Source organism: Mesoplodon bidens (assembly GCF_964165515.1).
Source record: "Mesoplodon bidens genome assembly, chromosome: 2".
In the NCBI taxonomy this organism is placed as follows: domain Eukaryota; kingdom Metazoa; phylum Chordata; class Mammalia; order Artiodactyla; family Ziphiidae; genus Mesoplodon; species Mesoplodon bidens.
Window position 1 is genome coordinate 164,624,224 of NC_138177.1, and position 12,325 is coordinate 164,636,548.

At 44.0% G+C, this 12,325-nt stretch overlaps 1 long non-coding RNA gene across 1 annotated transcript; it reads right to left on the reverse strand.

Moving 5' to 3' along the window:
* Positions 1 to 6,824: 6,824 nt before the first annotated feature.
* Positions 6,825 to 10,463, reverse strand: LOC308611740. The gene is made up of 2 exons (XR_014015023.1): positions 10,326 to 10,463; positions 6,825 to 9,318 (listed from the first exon to the last, which is right to left on the reverse strand). It is a non-coding gene; the product is annotated as an uncharacterized lncRNA (long non-coding RNA).
* Positions 10,464 to 12,325: the final 1,862 nt, after the last annotated feature.

A 12,325-nucleotide genomic window follows, 5' to 3' on the forward strand; every position in this document is an offset into this window, starting at 1 on the left:
AAAATGAGGTTCAAAGAGGTTAAGCAAGTTTTCTCTGGGGTCATCATACAAGTGGTAGAAGGAGATCAGAAATCTTCTTTAGGGCCGAGCCATCGCCTTTTAACTGAGAGGGCAGCCCACCTGGTCTGGTTCTGACCTCTACCCTAAGTTTTAGTCCTACGGCTCTACCCAGAAGACTCAATACCCCAAATAAAACTCATTTTCCTTGGATCTAGACCCCCCACCCCCAGCCCCCCTTCATCCTTCAAGCCAAGGTTAAGGTTCTCTGAGAAGTACAGATTCAAGCTTTCACATCTTTTCTGATTCTCCCCTCTCCTCTCCATCTTCTCTTTCTGCCCCTCTGGTCTAAAGCACCACCCACCTGGCCTCTACTCCCACCCCTCATCCTTTCCCCTTCATTTCATTCCACCAAGATCCCAAGGTTAATCTCCCTAAATCATGGCTGTGAGACTTTGCCCTGCTTAGAAATCTTTAAAGACTCAGATATTTTTTTAGTGCTGTGCTAGGAGCACCAGGTGGCAAATGCCCCAAGCCGTTGGTTTCCTATTTCCCCCTTGGCGTCTGCACTGTACTCTGAGCATGCCCATGCTCATTCCTGCTTTCTTACCTTTCTCACCTCCCTTACCAGGTGCCTTCTTTCCTGCCTAGCTGAATTCTTGATATGTATATTTTAAGGCTCAATTCAGTTGCCATCTCCATGAAGCCTTCCTTAGCCCCACTTATCTTTTCCTTCTTTGAATGCAAATATTAATTTTTTTTCACACTCTATTATTGTTGTATTTTATTTATTGAACACAAACCATAGTAAGGAGAACAATCAATTGAATCCAACCCAGAAATGACACAGATAAATGGAACTAGAAGTGAACGATATTAAAAGTTATTATTACTGTATGGCAGGGCTTCCCTGGTGGCGCAGTGGTTAAGAATCCGCCTGCCAATGCAGGGAACGTGGGTTTGATCCCCGGTCTGGGAAGATCCCACATGCCGCAGAGCAACTAAGCCCGTGCGCCACAACTACTGAGCCCACATGCCACAACTACTGAAGCCCGGGAGCCTAGAGCCCGTGCTCCGCAACAAGAGAAGCCAACGCAATGAGTAATCCTGCGCACTGCAACGAACAGTAGCCCCTGCTCGCCGCAACTAGAGAAAGCCTGTGCACAGCAACGAAGACCCAATGCAGCCAAAAATAAATAAATAAAGAACTAAAAACATTAAAAAAAAAAAAAAAAGACTTACATTAAAAAAATAAATAAATAGGGCTTCCCTGGTGGCGCAGTGGTTAAGAGTCCGCCTGCCGGTACAGGGGATACGGGTTCGTGCCCTGGTCCGGGAAGATCCCACATGCCGCGGAGCGGCTGGGCCCGTGAGCCGTGGCCGCTGAGCCTGCGCGTCTGGAGCCTGTGCTCCGCAACGGGAGAAGCCACAACAGTGAGAGGCCCGCGTACCGCAAAAAAAAAATTAATTAATTAAAATAAATAAATAACTGTATGGCATATGTCCAAAAGTTAAGTGGAGACATGGAAGATATAAAAAGACCCAAAGTGAGTTTCTCGACAATATCTAAGATTACAAATACACTGGATAGCATTAACAATAGATTAGATATTGGAAAAGCAACATTAGTGAACTTGATGCACAGCAAAAGAAATTATCCAGGGGCTTCCCTGGTGGCGCAGTGGTTGAGAGTCCTCCTGCCGATGCAGGGGACACGGGTTCATGCCCTGGTCCGGGAAGATCCCACGTGCCGTGGAGCGGCTGGGCCCGTGAGCCATGGCCGCTGAGCCTGCACGTCCGGAGCCTGCGCTCTGCAACGGGAGAGGCCACAACAGAGAGAGGCCCGCGTACCGCAAAAAAAAAAAAAAAGAAAGAAAGAAAGAAACTATCCAAAATGAAACTTAGAAAAAAAAAATTTAAGTGAAAATAGTATTAGTGAACTATGGAATAACTTAAATAAGTAGCCTACTCTACAGGTAATTGGAGACCCTGAAAATAAGGAGAAACTGGGGACAGAAAATACATGAAGAAATAATGGCTAAAAAATGTTCAAACTATAAACCCATAAACTATAAACCTACAGATCTGTGATTAAAAATAAATGTGGTCTTGGGACTTCCCTGGTGGTCCAGTGGCTAAGACTCCACACTTCCAATGTAGGGGGCCCGGGTTCGATCCCCGGATAGGGAAACAGACCCACATGCATGCCGCACCTAAGAGTTTGCTCGCTGCAGCTAAAGATCCCGCATGCCACAGCTAAGACCTGATGCAGCCAAATAAATAAATACAAAAAAAAAAAAAGCTTAAAAAAAAATAAATGTGGTCTCAACACTCCAAATGAAAGGCAGAGATTGTCATAATAAATAGAAAAAGCAAGACCCAACCACACTGCCTACAAGATATACATGTTAAACATAAATACAGTTGACTCTTGAACAACTCAGGTTTGAACTATGCAGGTCCACTTATACTCAGATTTTTTTCAATAAATACGTACTACGTACTACAGTCCTACACGATCTAAGGTTGGTTAAATCCATGGTTGCAGAATCACAGATACGGAGGGCCAACTGTGAAGTTATATGGGGATTTTCAGTAGCACTCCTGTGTTGTTCAAGATTAAAAGTAAAAAGATAGAAAAAATAGATTAAAAGTAAAAAGACAGAAAAAGACATACTCTGGTAACACTAGTCAAAAGAAAGCTGGAGCAGCTATATTAATAGCAAAGTAGATTTCAGAGCAAAGATATTATTGAAATAAAGAAGGTAATTTCACAATGGTAAAGGAGTCAAATCAAAACGCACAATCCTCAGTATATGCAACTAATAACAGAGGTTCAAAATACGTGAAGTAGGACGTCCCTGGTGGCACAGTGGTGGAGAGTCCACCTGCCGATGCAGGGGACACGGGTTTGTGCCCCGGTCCGGGAAGATCCCACATGCCGCGGAGCGGCTGGGCCCATGAGCCATGGCTGCTGAGCCTGTGCTCCGCAACGGGAGAGGCCACAACAGTGAGAGGCCTGCATACCGCAAAAAAAAAAAAAAAAAAAAAAGTTAAGTAAAAACTGATAGAACTTCTAGAAGAAATGGAGATTTCAATAACCCACTCTCAATATTACTGATAGGATAGGTAGGAAGAAAACCAGCAAGGATAGAATAGACTTGAACAACACTTTCAATCAATTTGAACTGACTGACATTTATGGAACACTTCACCTTTCTTCACACTCCACCTTGATTTTTTCGGACAACAGTAACATATTCATGCCTTTCTTTTTTTTTTTTTTTTTTTTACGGTATGCGGGCCTCTCACTGCCACGGCCTTTCCCGTTCTCCCGTTGCGGAGCACAGGCTCCAGACGCGCAGGCCCAGCGGCCACGGCTCACGGGCCCAGCCGCTCTGCGGCATGTGGGATCCTCCCGGACCGGGGCACGAACCCGTGTCCCCTGCATCGGCATGCGGACTCTCAACCACTGCGCCACCAGGGAAGCCCCATACTCATGCCTTTTAAGTGCACATGAAACATTTCCCAAGATAGGCTATACTAGGTTATAGAAAAAATCTTGTTAAATTTAAGATGATTCAATCATACAAAGTAAACATATACTTAAGCCACAATGGAATGAAAGTAGAAACAAGTAACAGAAAGATCTTTGGAAAACTCCCAAATATTTAGAAACACACTTTTGGTTATTCCCTGGCAGTCCACTCGTTAGGACTCAGCACTTTCACTGCTGTGGACTGGGTTCAATACCTGGTCGGGGAACTAAGATCCTGAAAGCCGCCTGGCGTGGCCTAAATAAATAAATAAATAAATAAATAAAAATAAAAACAATAAAAACACACTTTTACATAGCCCACAGGTCAAAGAAGAAATCAAAAGGGAATTTCAAAGTATTTTGAACTGAATTAAAATGAAAACATAACATAAGCAGAACTTCTGGAATATTTTCGTTTGTTTTGTTTTCTACTTCTGGAATACTGTTAGAGTAGTATTTGGGAGAAACTAATAGCACTAAATGCCTATACTAGAAATGAATAAAAGGTCTCAAATTAATCAGCTTCTGCCTTAGGGAACTAGGAAAAGAAGAGCAAACTAAACCCAAAATAAACAAAAGAAAGACCATAATAAAGACCAAAACAGAAATCAATGAAATAGAACACAGAAGAATAAAGTCATCAACCAGCGTTTGCTATGTGCCAGGCCCAGTATTAGGTCCTGAGCATACACATAAGGTCCCATGCTTTGAGGATAACTCAACTAGTAGGTTAGATGGACATCAACTAAAAAATAAGCACATCAGAATGCTAATAACATTATCATGATGGAATGCTCAAGGTGCCCACCCTACCTCTGAGAGAAGCCATTATGGGTGCTTAGGGAAGGGGAGGTGAGAATGGTGGATGAGTTCAGGCTCTAAAGATGCAGACCTTCATCTAAAGATGTGTGACCTTGGGCAAATAATCTAACCTTGATTGTCTTCCTTTTCTATAACATGGATATAAAAAATGTCCCTGCCCTGCATAGGGCTGTTGTAAGGATTAAAGAATGCCTAGCACATAGTAAATCCTCATCAACTGTCAGATACCATCATAAAGACACAGGTTCTGGGACTTCCCTGGCTGTCCATGGTTAAGACTCCACTGCAGGGGCCCAGATTTGATTCCTGGTTGGTTGGGGAACTAAGATTCCATCCATCAGAGGGAAAGACATGCATAAAGACAGAAAGTGGTGAAAAACAGAAGTAACAGCCAGGAAGGGCTCCCACTCCCCAGGAAACTGCACTCATGTCTTAGTATTATCCAGTCAAGTAGACATAGGCTCATAGCAGGTTTATAATTTGTTACAACTGTAGCAGTTTTTATGGTGTAGTGGGTACTAAATAGCTGAATACAAAGTGTGAATAGCTGATTTTCTCAAGGCATGGCATGATGTGGGTTGAGCACAGGCTCTGCAGTCAATTGCCTTGTTCGGATGCATGCTCTGCCACTTACTGGCTATATAACTCGTGCCAAGTTCCTCAACTCCAACTTCAGTCTCCTCTGCAAAATGGGCACAAAGGGTACCTACTTTACAAGGGTACATAGAATATTAGATGAAATAATGTACGTATCTTACCACACTGCCTTGTTCAAAGGTAATAGTATATCATGACACGGTTTTGGGTTCAAATCCTGCTTCTATTACTAGTTAGGTGATCTTGGGCAATACTAATCCCTGCATCTTCTCCCCTTTTCTCTCCTGAACAGGTAGCATTGAGTGAAATGAGCCTGGTTTAGTAGATCATTTATCTGTGGTAGCAGACTTTATTAAACAAAACTTTAATGGATACTATATCCCTAGTTGTTTGCTTTTAAGTCAGAGAATTTTCTCACAAGCTCACTGTACTTATGAGACTGTAAGCTTTTTTTTACAAATATTAACTTTAAATTCTCACTACAACTCCAAGAGGTACTTTTATTGTCCCCATTCTATGCATAAGGAAACTGAGGCAGAGAGGTTAAGTAGCTTGCCCAAAGTCACAGGGACTACAAGTGGTATCAGGATTCAATCCCAGGCAATCTGTTTAGCAACTACTGCTGTGACTATTAAGGCCTACATGGAGAAAAAAGCCAGAATAACCTGTTTGTAAAAAGTCTACAGGTAGGTATGTTGCAACCTGAAGTTCACCAAAGGACGTGACCTAGAATACTTGCTGACAGCTTTGCTTCAGCTACACTTGGACACCAGGAGAAATGGATGTATTCCCCACCTAGCACTCAGCCCTACCCTGAGAATTTACACTAAAAACATTGTTCAGATTTTACTGTGGATCTACCAGAGTGTTCATGTGGGAATGATGCCAAGACGTGCGCTGGACACAGGGCTAACCCTGGGGATACAGGACCAGTCCACTTCCTAGTTGTAGATTTGGGCAATTATTTAGCCTTTCTCCTCCTGGGTTTTCCTATCAAAGCAGACAGATTAATACCCACTTCAGGGCTGTGATTAACACATGCCAAGTGCTTAGAAGAACCTGGCACAGGTAAGCACTGTAAGTGTTGCTACTTGCTTAGGTAAAGCAACCCAGGTTCTCCAATAATCATGGCCACAAACTAGCTCCTATTATTTACCCTTTTGTCTCTGAACGCTGTAAAACTGTACATCTGGACATTACATGTGTTTGGGCCACAACCCACCAAACCCCCAAATCCCCCGCTTAAACCTGACCCCAATGGATTCTAAATGGGTTATTCTACCTCCTCATGTTGTAAAATTCACTTAATAGCCCCATCCAAGATCTAGACTCTGCCTTCTAGATGGTTCCCTGCTAGTCCCCATCCTTCAATCTTATGACTTCCCTGTTGTGACTCAAGCATAGCCCTTTGACACAGCAGCAGAGGATGAACTAACTACCCCAACAACTGCTTTTAACTTTTTAACATCTGCACCAAATCTTGTACAATGGTTAGGTCTCATCAGCATCAAGACCTCTCATTCAACACCCATGTCCAGTGGCCTAATGTATAAGTCTGTAAGACCATACCTTAAGCTACCTATTTACAACCGGTTAGGAAACGTGCATTTTCCCAAGTAGTAGTACACAAATGCCAATATTAAACCCAAGAGCTCAGGGCCTTTAATTAGTGCAGAATCAGTCAGGTATTAACTGCTTGAACAAGCAGCTTCATTTACAGAATACTCATTTAGCAGTCATATTTGCATAGAAAGAACCACACAGGGAATTCCCTGGTGTTTTCACTGAAGGGGGACCAGGTTTGATCCCTGGTTGGGGGGCTTAAGATCCTGCAAGCCACATGGTGTGGCCAAAAAAAAGAACCACACAATTATGTATATAGTCAACTTTATTATGATTCACGAGTACATTAGAAACTGACATGGATCTCTTTATTAAGACATGTAGATTCTCATGGGCACCTGCTCTCCACTTTTAAGAAAATCCAGTTTACTTGAGAATGGCCAAGCTCTTAGTATCAGTACATCAAGTTTCCACCTCATAGGAAACCTGAAAGGGTCTCTTGGGACTCCCAGGTCACTGTACTGTCCACAGACTTGCCCACACTCAAGTGTCTTCTGGAATTCCTTCTAAATTTCAAAAGGCACCTGGGCAACAGAACACTATTACTCTGCAATTCCAGGGTTAAACATTGTGCCGAAACTTTCAAGTTGCCCAGGCTTATCTTCCAAAAATAGTGTATTACTCACTTTACTAATCTCCCTGCCAAATAAAGGCCCCCAAAGCACTGTTAACTGCACAAGTCTGGCAAGGCTCCTCTTCTCTCCTGAATGAAAAGGACAAAAAATAATTAGATGCATACATAACCATCTTAGTTCACTTTTAAAGTTTGGTATACTAGATGTCTCTCTGCATGGTTTGTCTCCTCAGTCATTGTCCACAGGACTCTGAGAAGCTGTAGGAATATGCAGGCGCAGACTCAAGGCCCGGCTTCATCTCCAACGTTGTGGAAAGGGACTGTACGTCATGGGGCAGAGCCCTATGCTCCCCTACGCCACCAGGACAGAGCCCGGGGAGAGTGACCTCCCGGGGTATCCACGTTGGAATGTCTGACTGAACAGAGTTACTGTAAGTTCCCATACAAACAAGTTTCGTTCTGAGAGCGGACAAAGTACAACAAAGTTAGCCTAGGTACCCAATTAACACACTTGACTATATAGTACTGTACTGTAATATAGTTTTATAATACTTTTCAAACACACAAAAATAAACATTTAAAATCTTACAGTACACGTTGAAAAGTACAACAGCTAGCATACAGGAGCTGGCCTCGAGTGAACAGGCCATGAGTTACTGACTGGAGGGAGGAGGTAGGAGATGGTAGAGCTGAAGGACCAGCAATAGGAGATGGAGGGCAAGCTGCAACTTCACTCCTGCCTGACGCTGATGGCACAGGTTCTGGTCCCTTGCTGGATTCAACTCTTATCTACCCTCCTGAGAAAACGATCCAGTGATATCTGGGTACTAGCTCTTTTTCTCATCAGATGACACAGTAGCACTGCATTGCATTCTGAATGGTTGCTGCAACTTTCGTGTACCATTCTACATCCAGGTCCTCTGCCTCAAAAACTTAACAGTGCCTCCTCAAATAAAGAAAACCCCTTACCACTTCCTGCATCATGAACCTCTTTCATTCTTCAGCAGTATCACTGCTGCTTTTATATGCTTGTTTCCAGACATCCTGGGCTTAAAATACAGATACTGTCCTAGTGTACTCCATGCAGTACTGTAAAGTATACTAAAACACAACCACTTGTAGAGGATGCACGCATGTGACTGTAAGGCCTGGCCGTAAAGGATCGCACCGTGAAACAGAGCTTTAAATTAGCTTTATTTGGGAGCGCTCCGGGGCGAGGTTCGCTGGTCCGAAGGGCAGGGCCAGAGAAGTCACGCCCGGGTTGAGGGCTTGGGTGGGATTTATAGGGGGTAGAAAGGAAAGGGTGGGGCAGATGGTTCTTGGCGTAGATTAGCCCTCATTTGGCTGCTGTGGCAATATCGGACACCAGTTGCATCAATTGTAGGATTGTTAGTTCCGCCCCTCAAGAGGGGGAAGGCTGAAAGTCCCCGGGCTGATGCAACCAGTGAATTTGTTTGCATCACCTGCCTCGGGCCAGCTGACCTTACAGTGACAATGTACACCAGACACCTGGCTGGACATGTGCACACATGTTCGCATCTTAAGGTCTGTATGTAGAGAACTTACTGTACCCCTGTTTTCAAGACATTTGATTTCCCCTCATCCCATACTACATGTAGATTTGAGGGAAGTTCAAGTCCACAAGGATTAGCAACTGGTTCTAATAACTTCCAAAAGTTATGCTTTATCTATCATAGTTACTGTCATTGTAGACATATGCTCCGCATATGCTGGCGCAACTTAACCCCCCGCACCACAGAAATGAACTGTACAAGAGACCAAGCCCTTAGTTCCCCTGGAAAGATCGAGGGTACACACATTACATGGCTCATGGGATAGTTTGCTGTCTTTGGTTAAGTCATTCAAAATTGTTCCATTTGCAAAACAGAAATCTCTCCTCTATCATGACTATTAAAGATGTGAAGATAAACTTTAAAAAGCCACCTTCCTGGAATGAGTATACATCTAAGAAACTGTCAACATGCCTACAAAAAAAAGTAGCAAAATATCTAGATGCATTGAACGGCAGCATCTTCATGAAAGGGAACTGAGCTCAAAATGATCAAATGTCTTATGCAAAATGTTGGCAGGCAAAACACAGATAGGCCAAAAGGAATTCGTACATTTACTTACCCCGAATCAAATTATTTGGAATCCCAAACGAATGCTGCAAAACAAGGCAGGTAAGAGCTTTAATCCAGTAGTACACCCAAACTCATTACAACAAATTTTTCATTCAGTTCGGATCAACCTAGATTCAGATATGCTGCTCTAGAGAGCTGTTTCCTGCATGGTTTGTCTCCTCAGTCATTGTCCACAGGACTCTGAGAAGCTGTAGGAATATGCAGGCGCAGACTCATGGCCCGGCTTCATCTCCAACGTTGTGGAAAGGGACTGTACATCATGGGGCAGAGCCCTATGCTCCCCTACGCCACCAGGACAGAGCCCGGGGAGAGTGACCTCCCGGGGTATCCACGTTGGTCACTATACTTTAGAAATTAACTTCACCAAGTTCACAGCTACTTCGCAAGAGTATCTATAAGGGACTAGATCCCAATCACCCCAGAGTGTCAACAAGAGTTGAGCTCAAGACTAACCAGCAGACACATCAATAATCTGAATTTTCAACCAGGTACTCCAAAGACATCTAGGAACCCCAAGAGGCGATTAGCTTGCTGCCAGATAACAGCAAATAACAAACAGCCGTTATGACCCCAATAAAGGCTCCTACCTTTAACCCGATTGCCTGAAATAAAAAAATTGCCCCAAAAGAAAAACTAAATGGCAGCAGAATTAAGAATAACCCGAATCGGGAACAAAATGGCCTGCATTCAACTCCACTGAAGACGCTAACGCGCCTCCTAGGAAGCAGCATAATGGCGCAACAGAAAATGAGGGCGGGCGCTGCGCACTTAGCTTGTGGTCGCGGAGGGTCGCGCCCTGCAGGCCTGGGAATTCCCGCGCTAGCGACCCTTGGTCACGGCCAAGACCCACGGCCGGCGAGGCCACCCCCGCCCACACCCGACCCGGCCCCATTTCTGCGAGTAAGGGTAGTCAGCATGGACACCGAAGATTTGGAATCATTCTAAATAGTATGATCCCCACAGAAAAGGCTGAGTAGCGGACCCAGTACCAGACAAAACGCTGAGGAAGCAGGCATCTAATCACACTCACCTGACACCCGAAGCGCACGACAATAGGCTTCACCGAAAAGACCAAACCCTCTCAAGCCATCGGTATTTATACCGTCTTAAGCCCTGGGAAGTCAAGAAATCTCTATTGCGCCTGCGTCACGTCATGCGCAGTTAGGGAGTTAGAAATTCGCTAAGGGTGCTCGGACTCCACTGCGTGTTAAGCCCCACCCCTACCTGGCGTAGAGGCATCTCGCGATACTAGAGACTTCGCGCGGGACCTTGAAAGTGCAAGTTATAGAAAGGGAGGTTTTGAAGTGTTTAGGCTGATGGGTACGTGCTGGATCGGGTATTTACGGCTCTACGATCAGTTCACCAATCTGGAGGATAAGCCGTTAAAGTCAAAAAACCTTTGGATCAATAAGTGCTTTGAATAGAGGAGGCATTTATGCCTTGTCTGAAAAAAAAACACAAAAAGAAAAAGGCATCTAGAGAAATGCAGTCTCAAAAGGGATTGAATCTACCCCGTTACGTGTGAAATAAACATTTGATAAATGGCGTTGGTAAATAAGTCGGAAGTACTAAACTGTACACTTAAAAATGGTTAAACTGGTAAATTTTACGTTACGTGTATTTTAACACATATAGACACCTAATATAAAGAAGGCAAGCAAAGAATCCTGAAGATAAATGTTACATGTGAAATGCTGCAAATGCGATAGAATTTCGAATAAATGTTAGATAAATTGACATAGAGCCATCACAGCTCTGCTATAACGAGTAGAAATATTTATGGTGTTCCTCCTATAAGATTTTGTGCTGGGTGCTTTAAATACATTATTTACCATCACAGCAATTCTAAGACACTGGTATCATTACCCAGTTAAAAAAATTTTTTTTAATACCATGCATTTTCTTTCTTTCTTGCATTTATTTTTGGCTGTGATGGGTCTTCCTTGCTGCGCGCAGGCTTTCCTCTAGTTGTGGCGAGTGGGGGCTACTCTTCATTGCGGTGCACGGGGTTCTCACTGCGGTGGCTTCTCTTGTTGTGGAGCATGGGCTCTAGGTTCACGGGCTTCAGTAGTTGTGGCTCGTGGGCTCTAGAGCGCAGGCTGAGTAGTTGTGGTGCACAGACTTAGTTGCTCTGCGGCAATGTGGGATCTTCCCGGACCAAGACTCGAACCTGTCCCCTGAATTGGCAGGCGGATTCTTAACCACTGCGCCACCAGGGAAGCCCTATTACTCAGGTTTTAAGATGTGAAACAGGCCCAGAGCAGTGGTTCTCTAAGTGTAGTTGGCCAACTGTGGGGTCCCTGAAACTCTTTTGGGGGTTCATGAGGTCAAAACTATTTCATAATAATACTTAGACTTTTTCTGCCTCCTTCACTATGTTGAGTCTACACTGATGTAAAATGAAATTGTGGGTTAAACTGCTGGTGTCTTAGTTTGCTTCAAAGCCCTGTCACCAAACTGTACTGGTGGTCATTGTATTCTTCGTCAACACAAATTTACAATTAAAAAAAAAGTTTCACCGAAGGACGTCCTTGATGAAGTAAAAATCATTAATTTTACTAATTCTTGTCTTTTGAGTATCTGTCTTTATTATTTATTTATTTATTTGGCTGCGTTGGGTCTTCGTTGCTATGCACGGGCTTCCTCTAGTTGTGGTGAGCAGGGGCTACTCTTTGTTGTGATGCACAGGCTGCTCATTGCAGTGGCTTCTCTTGTTGCGGAGCACAGGCTCTAGGCGTGTGGGCTCAGTAGCTGTGGCTCACGGGCTCTAGAGCGCAGGCCCAGTAGTTGTGGCACACGGGCTTAGTTGCTCCGTGGCATGTGGGATCTTCCCGGACCAGGGCTCGAACCCGTGTCCCCTGCATTGGTAGGCGGATTCTTAACCACTGCACCACCAGGGAAGTCCTGAGTATCTGTCTTTTTAATATTCTATGTGACAAAGTGAGAAATACACATAGAGCATTTATGCTGCATGTGAAAAGCTGATCTGCAGGAAAAGCACTTATGACATTGTTTGAGTTGTGAGCTGAA